This window comes from Rhynchophorus ferrugineus, unplaced genomic scaffold (assembly GCF_030347505.1).
Source record: "Rhynchophorus ferrugineus isolate W39M unplaced genomic scaffold, kcgeb_rfMv2 rfM7, whole genome shotgun sequence".
Lineage (NCBI taxonomy): Eukaryota > Metazoa > Arthropoda > Insecta > Coleoptera > Curculionidae > Rhynchophorus > Rhynchophorus ferrugineus.
This window is the reverse complement of record NW_027472586.1, coordinates 10,004,992-10,018,738: the sequence shown is the minus strand read 5'-3', so window position 1 is coordinate 10,018,738 and position 13,747 is coordinate 10,004,992. Positions and strand designations below refer to the sequence as shown.

General features: G+C 31.9%; 1 protein-coding gene across 3 annotated transcripts in view; it reads right to left on the bottom strand.

The window, feature by feature from the left end:
• LOC143199469 (NADH dehydrogenase [ubiquinone] 1 alpha subcomplex subunit 1) overlaps positions 1 to 13,747 on the bottom strand; it is a 125,519-nt gene that overhangs the window by 94,998 nt on the left and 16,774 nt on the right. The window lies entirely within an intron of this gene.

Here is a 13,747-nt window from a genome sequence, read left to right as displayed (position 1 = left end):
ATGCTGATTGAGTTGAATTTTTGGCGAAAAAATTGAAGAACTGATGTTATGTGAGAAGGCTCATTAAGTAATATGCATCAAAACATCAATATTTTCATAGTACCGTACTCTTACATGTTACTACATATGTTCTTAATCATAATTCTGATATTTCAATGTAACACATACAACAAAAACCAACGTATCGATATTGGTTCTGTTTCAAAATATTTAAAAAATAAAATCAAGGTAAATATGCCTCGTTTCCTCGGGCTAAACCAATAAAATCGACGCAATGCACGACATAATTACATCAGACCTATAAACAATTTATTGTTTAGATTGATATAAATAAATCTCCGTAGGTTTTCGACCGGTCGTTTCGTTATTTGACTTCTTCTTGTTTATTCTTGTACGTTTTATTGACCGTCTGATGGGGAAGAGACGCGTCACCAGCAATTGATCTCGGTTTTATGGTGAGGTATTTATGATTCCAACCGTGAATATTTAGCTCGAGCTATGATTCCAAGGGTGTTCGACATTTTTATTATCAAGAATGTCTTTTGGGCTTTAGATTCTAAACTATTTGATGAGCCATTGAGTGATAGCATTCGAAATTACAGGTGGTTTGGTTTTATCTACTAGAGAAAATAACATAGACATATATTTTCAAATGATTGTGAAATTTTTTGTAGATTTAATCACTTTTTATGTGAAAAATAAATTTAATATATTTAATATTATTGACAATACAATACTTTAGATTTGATATTATCAGACTTGAAAGATCTAAACGATTTGAAAACGGAGGAGTCGTAAACGAATATAGCCACCTTATTGGTGCACGTTAAGTTATGATTGTCATGTGATGATTATCATCATTGGCGAAATATACAGAAACTTCAGAAATTCTACTGTTTCAAAAATATAACTGCAGATTTCCAAATGGTTAAGGCCCCTCTGCTTTAAACCAATGTTTGTTGATTGTTTTTTAACTTTTTTCACACTAATTCAATGGCTTTGTATATATAACATATTTCTTATTCATTGAACATATATGGAACATTGAACAACAAATATGAAAATATTTATTTAATAAAGATGAAGAGATTTATAGTCTATCTAACGTAGCAGTGAACAGTGAACTATAATGATAAAAAAATGATATTTTATAAAAATTTTTTATATATATTTTAAAGTCTCCTTTTACCAACTACGGGTTTATCTGGACTGGGTCTAAAGTTTAACGTGGGCTCCAAACCATGGTCATTGGCATTAAGCCTACCGACTGGCGAGTGACCAACTTTAGAAATCATCCCAGAAGATATCCGGTCTTACCCAGCCTGGTTACTGACGTGACTGGGATCATTTTCCTTGTCAGATTTTGCCCTCTTGCCTAGAACTCTCACAAATTTTAAACAATCACAAACATAAATATACGACCTTGCCACAGCAGGATTCGAACCCGCCGCTATCGCAACAGTAGGAGGACCGTCCAATCGCCTTTACCACTGCGCCATAGAGCCAGCTTATAACATTTTTGTTTCATTATTTTATTTGCATTGGAATATTGTAATATATAAAAGCTACAATAAACTAAAAGAAAAGTCTAAACTCAACATTGTATACTGCAAGTTCAGTTAGAAGTAACAATTAAAACGCCTATATTTTGGAAGCTGTACATTATTCTATTGAAAATCGTTAATAACCTTTTTCGTTCTGCTACCATATGTAAAAACAACAATTGGCAATTATATCATCAAACTATTTTCGAGGATTGTATTGATCGTTACTTGAGTGACTAAATTACATAGAGTAATGAAACTGCAGTTGAGGCTTATATATAGTTGAAGCTTGTAAAAACGAGATTATCATAATAGTTATACGAGATTTACTATGCTATTTATATTTTGAGTGTTGTTAGACTGTATTGAAAGATCTTCTTCAGAACTTTTGCTATTTGAGGACATGTGTTGTTTATAGATCATGTCATTTTTTCACTCATTTATTCACGCGTTTTGATGGTTTGGTTATAAATAATTTCCAACAAAACATCTGATATTTAAAAAATGTACGATAAAAGTACGAATATTAGTATGTAAGTTAAATTTATAGTTTAAATTTATCATCACACGAGGATCCAATATCAGCCACAAGAAACCTCCAAATTCAACTTAACAAAATCGAACTGTGGTTGAAAACGTGACGTATCAAAGCAAGACAAAATCTACCCATGTAACGTTCACCCTTCGCAGAAGACTATGTCCCTCAGAAAAATTGAATAATCATGAACTTCCGCAAGCAGACAACGTTAAATATCTGGGAATGTATTTCAATCGACGTTTGACATGGAAAAAACATATAGTTATCTAGGGTAAATGATGTGGCTCGGTGAATGGAGGTAAAACGAAATGAAACAGTGGTGTTTACATTATGTGACTGTTATTTATTGGCAATATAAAAAATTTTTTTAAAAATACAAATAATAAAACGGATGGCAGCGGAGTTATCTGAAGACGAGGCTTGGGCAGTCGATGGTGGCACGTCTAAACCAAACGAGGGTTGAGCACTGAATGACCGAAATACCCTTCAATAACATCCCAGATAAAACCTCTCGGGGTTGCCGCCAGCTATTCGTTGTCGGGTTCCAGTTGGCACCCCGTCCGTGTTCAACATCTGGGATTATATTTCTGGGATTATATTTTGTAGACCGTTATTCCACGATGTAAAATTCGACATGCCCCAAGGTCGCTGCAGTTACAAAACGCAAACAGCTTGGGCTTAAACTAAACCAAATGTATTGGCTGATAGGGCGTAAATCTAAATTATCTTTAGATAATAAGGTTTTCCTGTATAAGTCAATACTTAAGCCCACTTGGACCTATGGTATTGAACTGTGGGGTACTACTAGCAAATCTAACATAGATATCCTCCAGAGGTTCCAAAATAAAGTGTTGCGAGTCATCATCGATGCCCCATATTACGTGTCCAACAAACTGATTCAGCGAGATATAACGATAGAACACTTAACGAGTGTGATTCGGAGTGTTAGTGCGAAGTACTCTGACTATTAGTACATCCCAATGCTCTCGCTACAGTTCAATGTGCGCGATGACACTGAAGTGCGTAGGCTCAAGCGCAAACTGCCATACGAACTGATTAATAGACACATAGAGTGAGATTTAATAATCTCTAGAATAAGTTAGGATAGACTTTAAAATAAGTTAGAATAGTATCTAGAATAAGATTTACATTATAAATTGTACAGTAGCTCACTTACTGATTACATAATTGAAATCATATAATAATACTTATTGCCCACGGGCAGATTGTTGACGTTCTAGCAGATTAATAGATCCCAGTCACGCCAGTAACCAGGCTGGTTAAGACCGGATGTCTTCTGGGATGATTTCTAACTTACTTGCCAGTCGGTAGGCTTAATGCCGAGGATCGTGGTACGGAGCCCACGTTAAACTGTAGGTCCAGTCCAGATAAACCCTTGTTGGTAAAAGGAGAATTCAAAATATAATTTAATTTTGTATATCCTAAAAAATCCATAACCATAAAAAAGAACCTCTAGACACAAAAAACGAACTATAAGGGGCTTATATTTAACTATTCTGTATGTTCGAGCTACGATAGTATTTATTAAACAATTTGCGATACTAGTCGACTCGTATGCAGTTGTAATATTGCACCATAAAATGTTTTCTGTGTTTGTAATGACCTTTCTAACAAAGCAACTAAGCGAGAATATATTATAAACAACTATGAATAATGACGAAGTTATTAATAAAACATAATATAATTTACATGTCACCGTGTCTATTTGTTTAGGTGGTTTTTAGCCGATTGGTTCTCTGTACCAGTGTACTGACGTTTCACTACTGTAGTGGTTATCTGCAATTTTTAACACGCTTCCCAGTTATTTAAACAATATACATTGTTTAAATAAATATATTGATGAAATAAAAAATATCGAATGTCAATATTACATGGGTTTTAATGTTGATTCTGTCATGTCATCGAGTAAATTGTAGTAAATAATTTAACAGAAAGCTTCAGTTAATGAAATTACCAATCACAATTTGTGAATAACGAGGAATCGTCAAACTGTGGTTGAGTTCGTTAAAGATCACTGAAGATCTTCACTGAAATTGATTGAAACATCTAAATCGACGGTTGTTTACACTCGACGACTTTTGGTTCGCACAGATCATTGTTTCCAATGGTCTGTCGTGTGTCTTAGTAGATCCAATTTTCATCACCAGTCACAATATGTTATAGAAAACTCTTTTTTTTTTGGTTGGCAAGCAATGAAATCCAGAAGCTGAAATGGTTTGAAATTATATTTTCAGTAAATTCGTGTAGTAGCCACTTTCCTTTGCGAAGCTTTCTTATCACGTGTCTGAATATTTTTTAAGAGACCGGGCTTACGTTCAATAAGTCTTGCAATACTATGACTAAGAACTTTTTTAGTTCACCAGGCCTTTGGGTCTTTGTTATTGACATGAGAATTGGTACATTTAAATCATTAAAACCAAAATTGACAACTGGAATATGACGAAGCAGCATCATCATAGGTTTCTAGAAGTATTTTATTGGCTTTGGCATCTGTGTAAATGAAAATTACACAGATCATCGTTTTCAAAGAAACAATTGTACCAATTGGAGCACGAATTGCAGGCAATCAATCAATCAATCAGCATATTTGCCAGATCTAGATCTATTAGATTGATTTATTCTCATTGTGTTTCATTTTGTTGTTTGTTAGCTTGTTTGTAGCAGTTAGTTGTTTCTTCGCTATTGTCTTAATTAGCAACTGTAGTCATTATCCTACTTCTTTTTGTGGTATTTCGCTTGTGTAAAGTAAATAAATAAATTGCCGTGTCAATTGAGCCTCCAATTATTTGGATCTAAACATTTTAGTTGAGATTTAGAAGTTTCAGTATTCAGTGCATTGGTTAAGATAACAGCTTGTTGCTATAGAAGATTTAGTATTATTGTAATGATAACACCACAATAACGAAAAAACAAGATGAGAACAAACAGCAATATGTATGTTATATAGTCTGTTCAAAGTTATTTTGTACATACGTCATATAAATTTGTGACATCAGAGCTACACATCAGAAGTACTCACACTTTATAGAAAAGTTTGAATGACGTATTAGATAAACTATAGTACATTGTGGTTGAATAAGAGTGCTATCGATCTGAGTTAGACTGTCAGTATATATTGGTCTGTCAGTGTTTTCGCCTACCAGAGTTTTTCTGAAGTTTTACAGCCTATATATTAATAGCAGTGAGGGGATACGGGGACATTTATGTAGTATGTGGTGAAAAAAGGAAGGGAGCGCTGATAAAACTACTCTCAAATTCCAACGATGCTGGACAGAGTCTCTCGTAGAGAATTTGATGGTCAATAGGAGGGTTAACAGTTTCAGGACTCCCTGATATGAACCTTTCTCGAAGGCTTAGACTTGAACAAGATTTTTTTAACAGGAACAATATCCTGCGTTGGTAAATCTTAGGTGATTTTTTCTATCATTGTTACATCTTGCGTTGGATATATTTAGTACTTAATTTACAAATTAAGTAATTTCCATTATTCTATTTTTCTTGCTTAATACACTGAAATTGTATTTTCCAAATAAATAATAAATTAGACTACTGAATAGCAATAGTTAACAGTAACTACACACTATACAAGTTCGTGTGATTTAGTTCGCTTCAATCTTCTGATTTCCTGTGCTGTTCAGTAGCTGTATTTCTTTCACGTTGCAGTGATTTAGTAACCTTATTTCATATTTAATGCCGAAATCTTGGATAATTTCGTAAATATATTTGATTTCGAGGTCATCGTGCAGTTCTTCGTTGGTTACTAGTTGGTTTGATGTTTTAGTGCAACATTGGTACCCTATAAGACGAAATAGGGTTTCTAATTGACTGACAAACCATTATATTTGATCTTAGGTTGGGTCGGGAGTATCTTCAGATCGATTGTGAGACTGAATACCTTCTTATCTAAACAGTACCTCTGAATAACTTAATATTTCTTCAAAAAAAAGAAAAGTTTCATAAACTTTCTGATGTGTTATTTTCGTAAAATTAATAGAACAACTAACTCGCATATATCGAGATAGAGAGAGAAAATAATTGTATTAGAAATTGTATTTTCCAAATAAATATTAAATTAGACTACTGAAAAGTAGCAATAGTTAACAGTAACTACACACTATACCAGTTTGTGTGGTTTAGTTCGCTTCAATCTTCTGATTTCCTGTGCTGTTCAGTAGCTGTATTTCTTTCACGTTGCTGTGATGTAGTAACCTTATTTCATATTTAATGTCGAAATCTTGGATAATTTCGTAAATATATTTGATTTCGAGGTCCTCGTGCAGTTCTTCGTTGGTTACTAGTTGGTTTGATGTTTTAGTGCAATATTGGTACCCTATAAGACGAAATAGGGTTTCTAATTGACTGACAAACCATTATATTTGATTTTAGTTTGGGTCGGGAGTATCTTCAGATCGATTTTGAGTCTGAATACCTTCTTATCTAAACAGTACCTCTGAATAACTTAATATTTCTTCAAAAAAAAAATAGTTTCACAAACTTTCTGATGTGTTATTTTCGTAAAATTAATAGAACAACTAACTCGCATATTTCGAGATAGAGAGAGAAAATAATTGTATTAGAAATTGTATTTTCCAAATAAATATTAAATTAGACTACTGAAAAGTAGAAATAGTTAACAGTAACTACACACTATACAAGTTTGTGTGGTTTAGTTCGCTTCAATTTTTTGATTTCCTGTGCTGTTCAGTAGCTGTATTTCTTTCACGTTGCTGTGATTTAGTAATCTTATTTCATATTTAATGCCGAAATCTTGGATAATTTCGTAAATACGTTTGATTTCGAGGTCATCGTGCAGTTCTTCGTTGGTTTGATGTTTTAGTGCAACATTGGTACCCTATAAGACGAAATAGGGTTTCTAATTGACTGACAAACCATTATATTTGATTTTAGTTTGGGTCGGGAGTATCTTCAGATCGATCTTGAGTCTGAATACCTTCTTATCTAAACAGTACCTCTGAATAACTTAATATTTCTTCAAAAAAAAAAATAGTTTCATAAACTTTCTGATGTGTTATTTTCGTAAAATTAATAGAACAACTAACTCGCATATATCGAGATAGAGAGAGAAAATAATTGTATTAGAAATTGTATTTTCCAAATAAATATTAAATTAGACTACTGAAAAGTAGCAATAGTTAACAGTAACTACACACTATACAAGTTTGTGTGGTTTAGTTCGCTTCAATTTTTTGATTTCCTGTGCTGTTCAGTAGCAGTATTTCTTTCACGTTGCTGTGATTTAGTAATCTTATTTCATATTTAATGCCGAAATCTTGGATAATTTCGTAAATACGTTTGATTTCGAGGTCCTCGTGCAGTTCTTCGTTGGTTACTAGTTGGTTTGATGTTTTAGTGCAACATTGGTACCCTATAAGACGAAATAGGGTTTCTAATTGACTGACAAACCATTATATTTGATTTTAGTTTGGGTCGGGAGTATCTTCAGATCGATTTTGAGTCTGAATACCTTCTTATCTAAACAGTACCTCTGAATAACTTAATATTTCTTCAAAAAAAAAATAGTTTCACAAACTTTCTGATGTGTTATTTTCGTAAAATTAATAGAACAACTAACTCGCATATATCGAGATAGAGAGAGAAAATAATTGTATTAGAAATTGTATTTTCCAAATAAATATTAAATTAGACTACTGAAAAGTAGCAATAGTTAACAGTAACTACACACTATACAAGTTTGTGTGGTTTAGTTCGCTTCAATCTTCTGATTTCCTGTGCTGTTCAGTAGCTGTATTTCTTTCACGTTGCTGTGATTTAGTAATCTTATTTCATATTTAATGCCGAAATCTTGGATAATTTCGTAAATACGTTTGATTTCGAGGTCCTCGTGCAGTTCTTCGTTGGTTACTAGTTGGTTTGATGTTTTAGTGCAATATTGGTACCCTATAAGACGAAATAGGGTTTCTAATTGACTGACAAACCATTATATTTGATTTTAGTTTGGGTCGGGAGTATCTTCAGATCGATTTTGAGTCTGAATACCTTCTTATCTAAACAGTACCTCTGAATAACTTAATATTTCTTCAAAAAAAAAAAATAGTTTCATAAACTTTCTGATGTGTTATTTTCGTAAAATTAATAGAACAACTAACTCGCATATATCGAGATAGAGAGAGAAAATAATTGTATTAGAAATTGTATTTTCCAAATAAATATTAAATTAGACTACTGAAAAGTAGCAATAGTTAACAGTAACTACACACTATACAAGTTTGTGTGGTTTAGTTCGCTTCAATCTTCTGATTTCCTGTGCTGTTCAGTAGCTGTATTTCTTTCACGTTGCTGTGATTTAGTAACCTTATTTCATATTTAATGCCGAAATCTTGGATAATTTCGTAAATACGTTTGATTTCGAGGTCCTCGTGCAGTTCTTCGTTGGTTACTAGTTGGTTTGATGTTTTAGTGCAACATTGGTACCCTATAAGACGAAATACGGTTTCTAATTGTCTGACAAACCATTATATTTGATCTTAGGTTGGGTCGGGAGTATCTTCAGATCGATTTTGAGTCTGAAATACCTTCTTATCTAAACAGTACCTCTGAATAACTTAATATTTCTTTAAAAAAAAAGTTTCATAAACTTTCTGATGTGTTATTTTCGTAAAATTAATAGAACAACTAACTCGCATATATCGAGATAGAGAGAGAAAATAATTGTATTAGAAATTGTATTTTCCAAATAAATATTAAATTAGACTACTGAAAAGTAGCAATAGTTAACAGTAACTACACACTATACAAGTTTGTGTGGTTTAGTTCGCTTCAATCTTCTGATTTCCTGTGCTGTTCAGTAGCAGTATTTCTTTCACGTTGCTGTGATTTAGTAACCTTATTTCATATTTAATGCCGAAATCTTGGATAATTTCGTAAATATATTTGATTTCGAGGTCCTCGTGCAGTTCTTCGTTGGTTACTAGTTGGTTTGATGTTTTAGTGCAACATTGGTACCCTATAAGACGAAATACGGTTTCTAATTGTCTGACAAACCATTATATTTGATCTTAGGTTGGGTCGGGAGTATCTTCAGATCGATTTTGAGTCTGAAATACCTTCTTATCTAAACAGTACCTCTGAATAACTTAATATTTCTTTAAAAAAAAAGTTTCATAAACTTTCTGATGTGTTATTTTCGTAAAATTAATAGAACAACTAACTCGCATATATCGAGATAGAGAGAGAAAATAATTGTATTAGAAATTGTATTTTCCAAATAAATATTAAATTAGACTACTGAAAAGTAGAAATAGTTAACAGTAACTACACACTATACAAGTTTGTGTGGTTTAGTTCGCTTCAATCTTCTGATTTCCTGTGCTGTTCAGTAGCTGTATTTCTTTCACGTTGCTGTGATTTAGTAATCTTATTTCATATTTAATGCCGAAATCTTGGATAATTTCGTAAATACGTTTGATTTCGAGGTCATCGTGCAGTTCTTCGTTGGTTACTAGTTGGTTTGATGTTTTAGTGCAACATTGGTACCCTATAAGACGAATTACGGTTTCTAATTGTCTGACAAACCATTATATTTGATCTTAGGTTGGGTCGGGAGTATCTTCAGATCGATTTTGAGTCTGAAATACCTTCTTATCTAAACAGTACCTCTGAATAACTTAATATTTCTTTAAAAAAAAAGTTTCATAAACTTTCTGATGTGTTATTTTCGTAAAATTAATAGAACAACTAACTCGCATATATCGAGATAGAGAGAGAAAATAATTGTATTAGAAATTGTATTTTCCAAATAAATATTAAATTAGACTACTGAAAAGTAGCAATAGTTAACAGTAACTACACACTATACAAGTTTGTGTGGTTTAGTTCGCTTCAATCTTCTGATTTCCTGTGCTGTTCAGTAGCTGTATTTCTTTCACGTTGCTGTGATTTAGTAATCTTATTTCATATTTAATGCCGAAATCTTGGATAATTTCGTAAATACGTTTGATTTCGAGGTCATCGTGCAGTTCTTCGTTGGTTACTAGTTGGTTTGATGTTTTAGTGCAACATTGGTACCCTATAAGACGAAATAGGGTTTCTAATTGACTGACAAACCATTATATTTGATCTTAGGTTGGGTCGGGAGTATCTTCAGATCGATTGTGAGACTGAATACCTTCTTATCTAAACAGTACCTCTGAATAACTTAATATTTCTTCAAAGAAAATTAGTTTCATAAACTTTCTGATGTGTTATTTTCGTAAAATTAATAGAACAACTAACTCGCATATATCGAGATAGAGAGAGAAAATAATTGTATTAGAAATTGTATTTTCCAAATAAATATTAAATTAGACTACTGAAAAGTAGAAATAGTTAACAGTAACTACACACTATACAAGTTCGTGTGGTTTAGTTCGCTTCAATTTTCTGATTTCCTGTGCTGTTCAGTAGCAGTATTTCTTTCACGCTGTTGTGATGTAGTAACCTTATTTCATATTTAATGCCGAAATCTTGGATAATTTCGTAAATATATTTGATTTCGAGGTCCTCGTGCAGTTCTTCGTTGGTTACTAGTTGGTTTGATGTTTTAGTGCAATATTGGTACCCTATAAGACGAAATAGGGTTTCTAATTGACTGACAAACCATTATATTTGATCTTAGGTTGGGTCGGGAGTATCTTCAGATCGATTGTGAGACTGAATACCTTCTTATCTAAACAGTACCTCTGAATAACTTAATATTTCTTCAAAGAAAATTAGTTTCATAAACTTTCTGATGTGTTATTTTCGTAAAATTAATAGAACAACTAACTCGCATATATCGAGATAGAGAGAGAAAATAATTGTATTAGAAATTGTATTTTCCAAATAAATATTAAATTAGACTACTGAAAAGTAGAAATAGTTAACAGTAACTACACACTATACAAGTTCGTGTGGTTTAGTTCGCTTCAATTTTCTGATTTCCTGTGCTGTTCAGTAGCAGTATTTCTTTCACGCTGTTGTGATGTAGTAACCTTATTTCATATTTAATGCCGAAATCTTGGATAATTTCGTAAATATATTTGATTTCGAGGTCCTCGTGCAGTTCTTCGTTGGTTACTAGTTGGTTTGATGTTTTAGTGCAATATTGGTACCCTATAAGACGAAATAGGGTTTCTAATTGACTGACAAACCATTATATATGATCTTAGGTTGGGTCGGGAGTATCTTCAGATCGATTTTGAGTCTGAAATACCTTCTTATCTAAACAGTACCTCTGAATAACTTAATATTTCTTCAAAAAAAAAATAGTTTTATAAACTTTCTGATGTGTTATTTTCGTAAAATTAATAGAACAACCAACTCGCATATATCGAGAGCGAGAGAGAGAGAGAAAAAAACAGCTCCATCTGTATAAATCTGCATGTAAAGCATCGATATATTCGGCATTAATTCGCCTGACATAGAAATATCGAAACCCGTTTTGTGTAATGTCCCGTTCGAATTGCCGGTTGCTTTCGGGAAAAAGTAAAACGGTGCCCGTGGCTGGCGGGACCGAAGAAAAAATTTCGTAAATTTTTAATCTGTAACATAAATTTTGTCCCGTAAATGCCCGGCCGTACGACTGATTAAAATGCAACGTCCAAACCAGTTGTCTTCGTTGAGCAATAAAATTACCATATAAATTCGAGTCGTTCCACGACCCAAGGCACTTTATTGATAAATACCAGTTTTCTTACGTTTCGTTTGAACACGTCGTTTGTTCACATCGTTAGCGATTCAGTGGTACCATCAGATTTCTACCGATTTCGTGTTATTCGGCTTACTATCATTTGAATTTTTTTTTCGTCAAAATCCTCAAACGGATTGTTTATTCATCGAGTTAACAGTAATCTAGTTAACTGTACCATCAGATATCTACAACTTTCATGCCATCTGGTACAGTATTTATCGGTACTACCATCAAATTTTTACTTTTTTTTAATTTAAAAAAAGTAAATTTTATTTCATTCTATTGACGTTTTGGTACTACTACATTAGCTATATTGATGATACCTAGGTTTGATACATCAAAGGATTTACTTCATTTAACAAATTTCATCCCATCTGGTACAGTATTTATAGGTACTACAATCAGAATTTTACTTTTTCTTTATTTAAAAAAAAGTTAATTTTATTTCATTTTATTGACGTTTTGGTACTACTACATTAGCTATATTGATGATACCTAGGTTTGATACATCAAAGGATTTACTTCATTTAACAAATTTCATCCCATCTGGTACAGTATTTATAGGTACTACAATCAGAATTTTACTTTTTCTTTATTTAAAAAAAGTTAATTTTATTTCATTTTATTGACGTTTTGGTACTACTACATTAGCTATATTGATGATACCTAGGTTTGATACATCAAAGGATTTACTTCATTTAACAAATTTCATCCCATCTGGTACAGTATTTATAGGTACTACAATCAGAATTTTACTTTTTCTTAATTTAAAAAAAGTTAATTTTATTTCATTTTATTGACGTTTTGGTACTACTACATTAGCTATATTGATGATACCTAGGTTTGATACATCAAAGGATTTACTTCATTTAACAAATTTCATCCCATCTGGTACAGTATTTATAGGTACTACAATCAGAATTTTACTTTTTCTTTATTTAAAAAAAAGTTAATTTTATTTCATTTTATTGACGTTTTGGTACTACTACATTAGCTATATTGATGATACCTAGGTTTGATACATCAAAGGATTTACTTCATTTAACAAATTTCATCCCATCTGGTACAGTATTTATAGGTACTACAATCAGAATTTTACTTTTTCTTTATTTAAAAAAAGTTAATTTTATTTCATTTTATTGACGTTTTGGTACTACTACATTAGCTATATTGATGATACCTAGGTTTGATACATCAAAGGATTTACTTCATTTAACAAATTTCATCCCATCTGGTATAGTATTTATAGGTACTACAATCAGAATTTTACTTTTTCTTAATTTAAAAAAAGTTAATTTTATTTCATTTTATTGACGTTTTGGTACTACTACATTAGCTATATTGATGATACCTAGGTTTGATACATCAAAGGATTTACTTCATTTAACAAATTTCATCCCATCTGGTACAGTATTTATAGGTACTACAATCAGAATTTTACTTTTTCTTTATTTAAAAAAAAGTTAATTTTATTTCATTTTATTGACGTTTTGGTACTACTACATTAGCTATATTGATGATACCTAGGTTTGATACATCAAAGGATTTACTTCATTTAACAAATTTCATCCCATCTGGTACAGTATTTATAGGTACTACAATCAGAATTTTACTTTTTCTTTATTTAAAAAAAAGTTAATTTTATTTCATTCTATTGACGTTTTGGTACTAATACATTAGCTATATTGATGATACCTAGGTTTGATACATCAAAGGATTTACTTCATTTAACAAATTTCATCCCATCTGGTACAGTATTTATAGGTACTACAATCAGAATTTTACTTTTTCTTTATTTAAAAAAAAGTTAATTTTATTTCATTTTATTGACGTTTTGGTACTACTACATTAGCTATATTGATGATACCTAGGTTTGATACATCAAAGGATTTACTTCATTTAACAAATTTCATCCCATCTGGTACAGTATTTATAGGTACTACAATCAGAATTTTA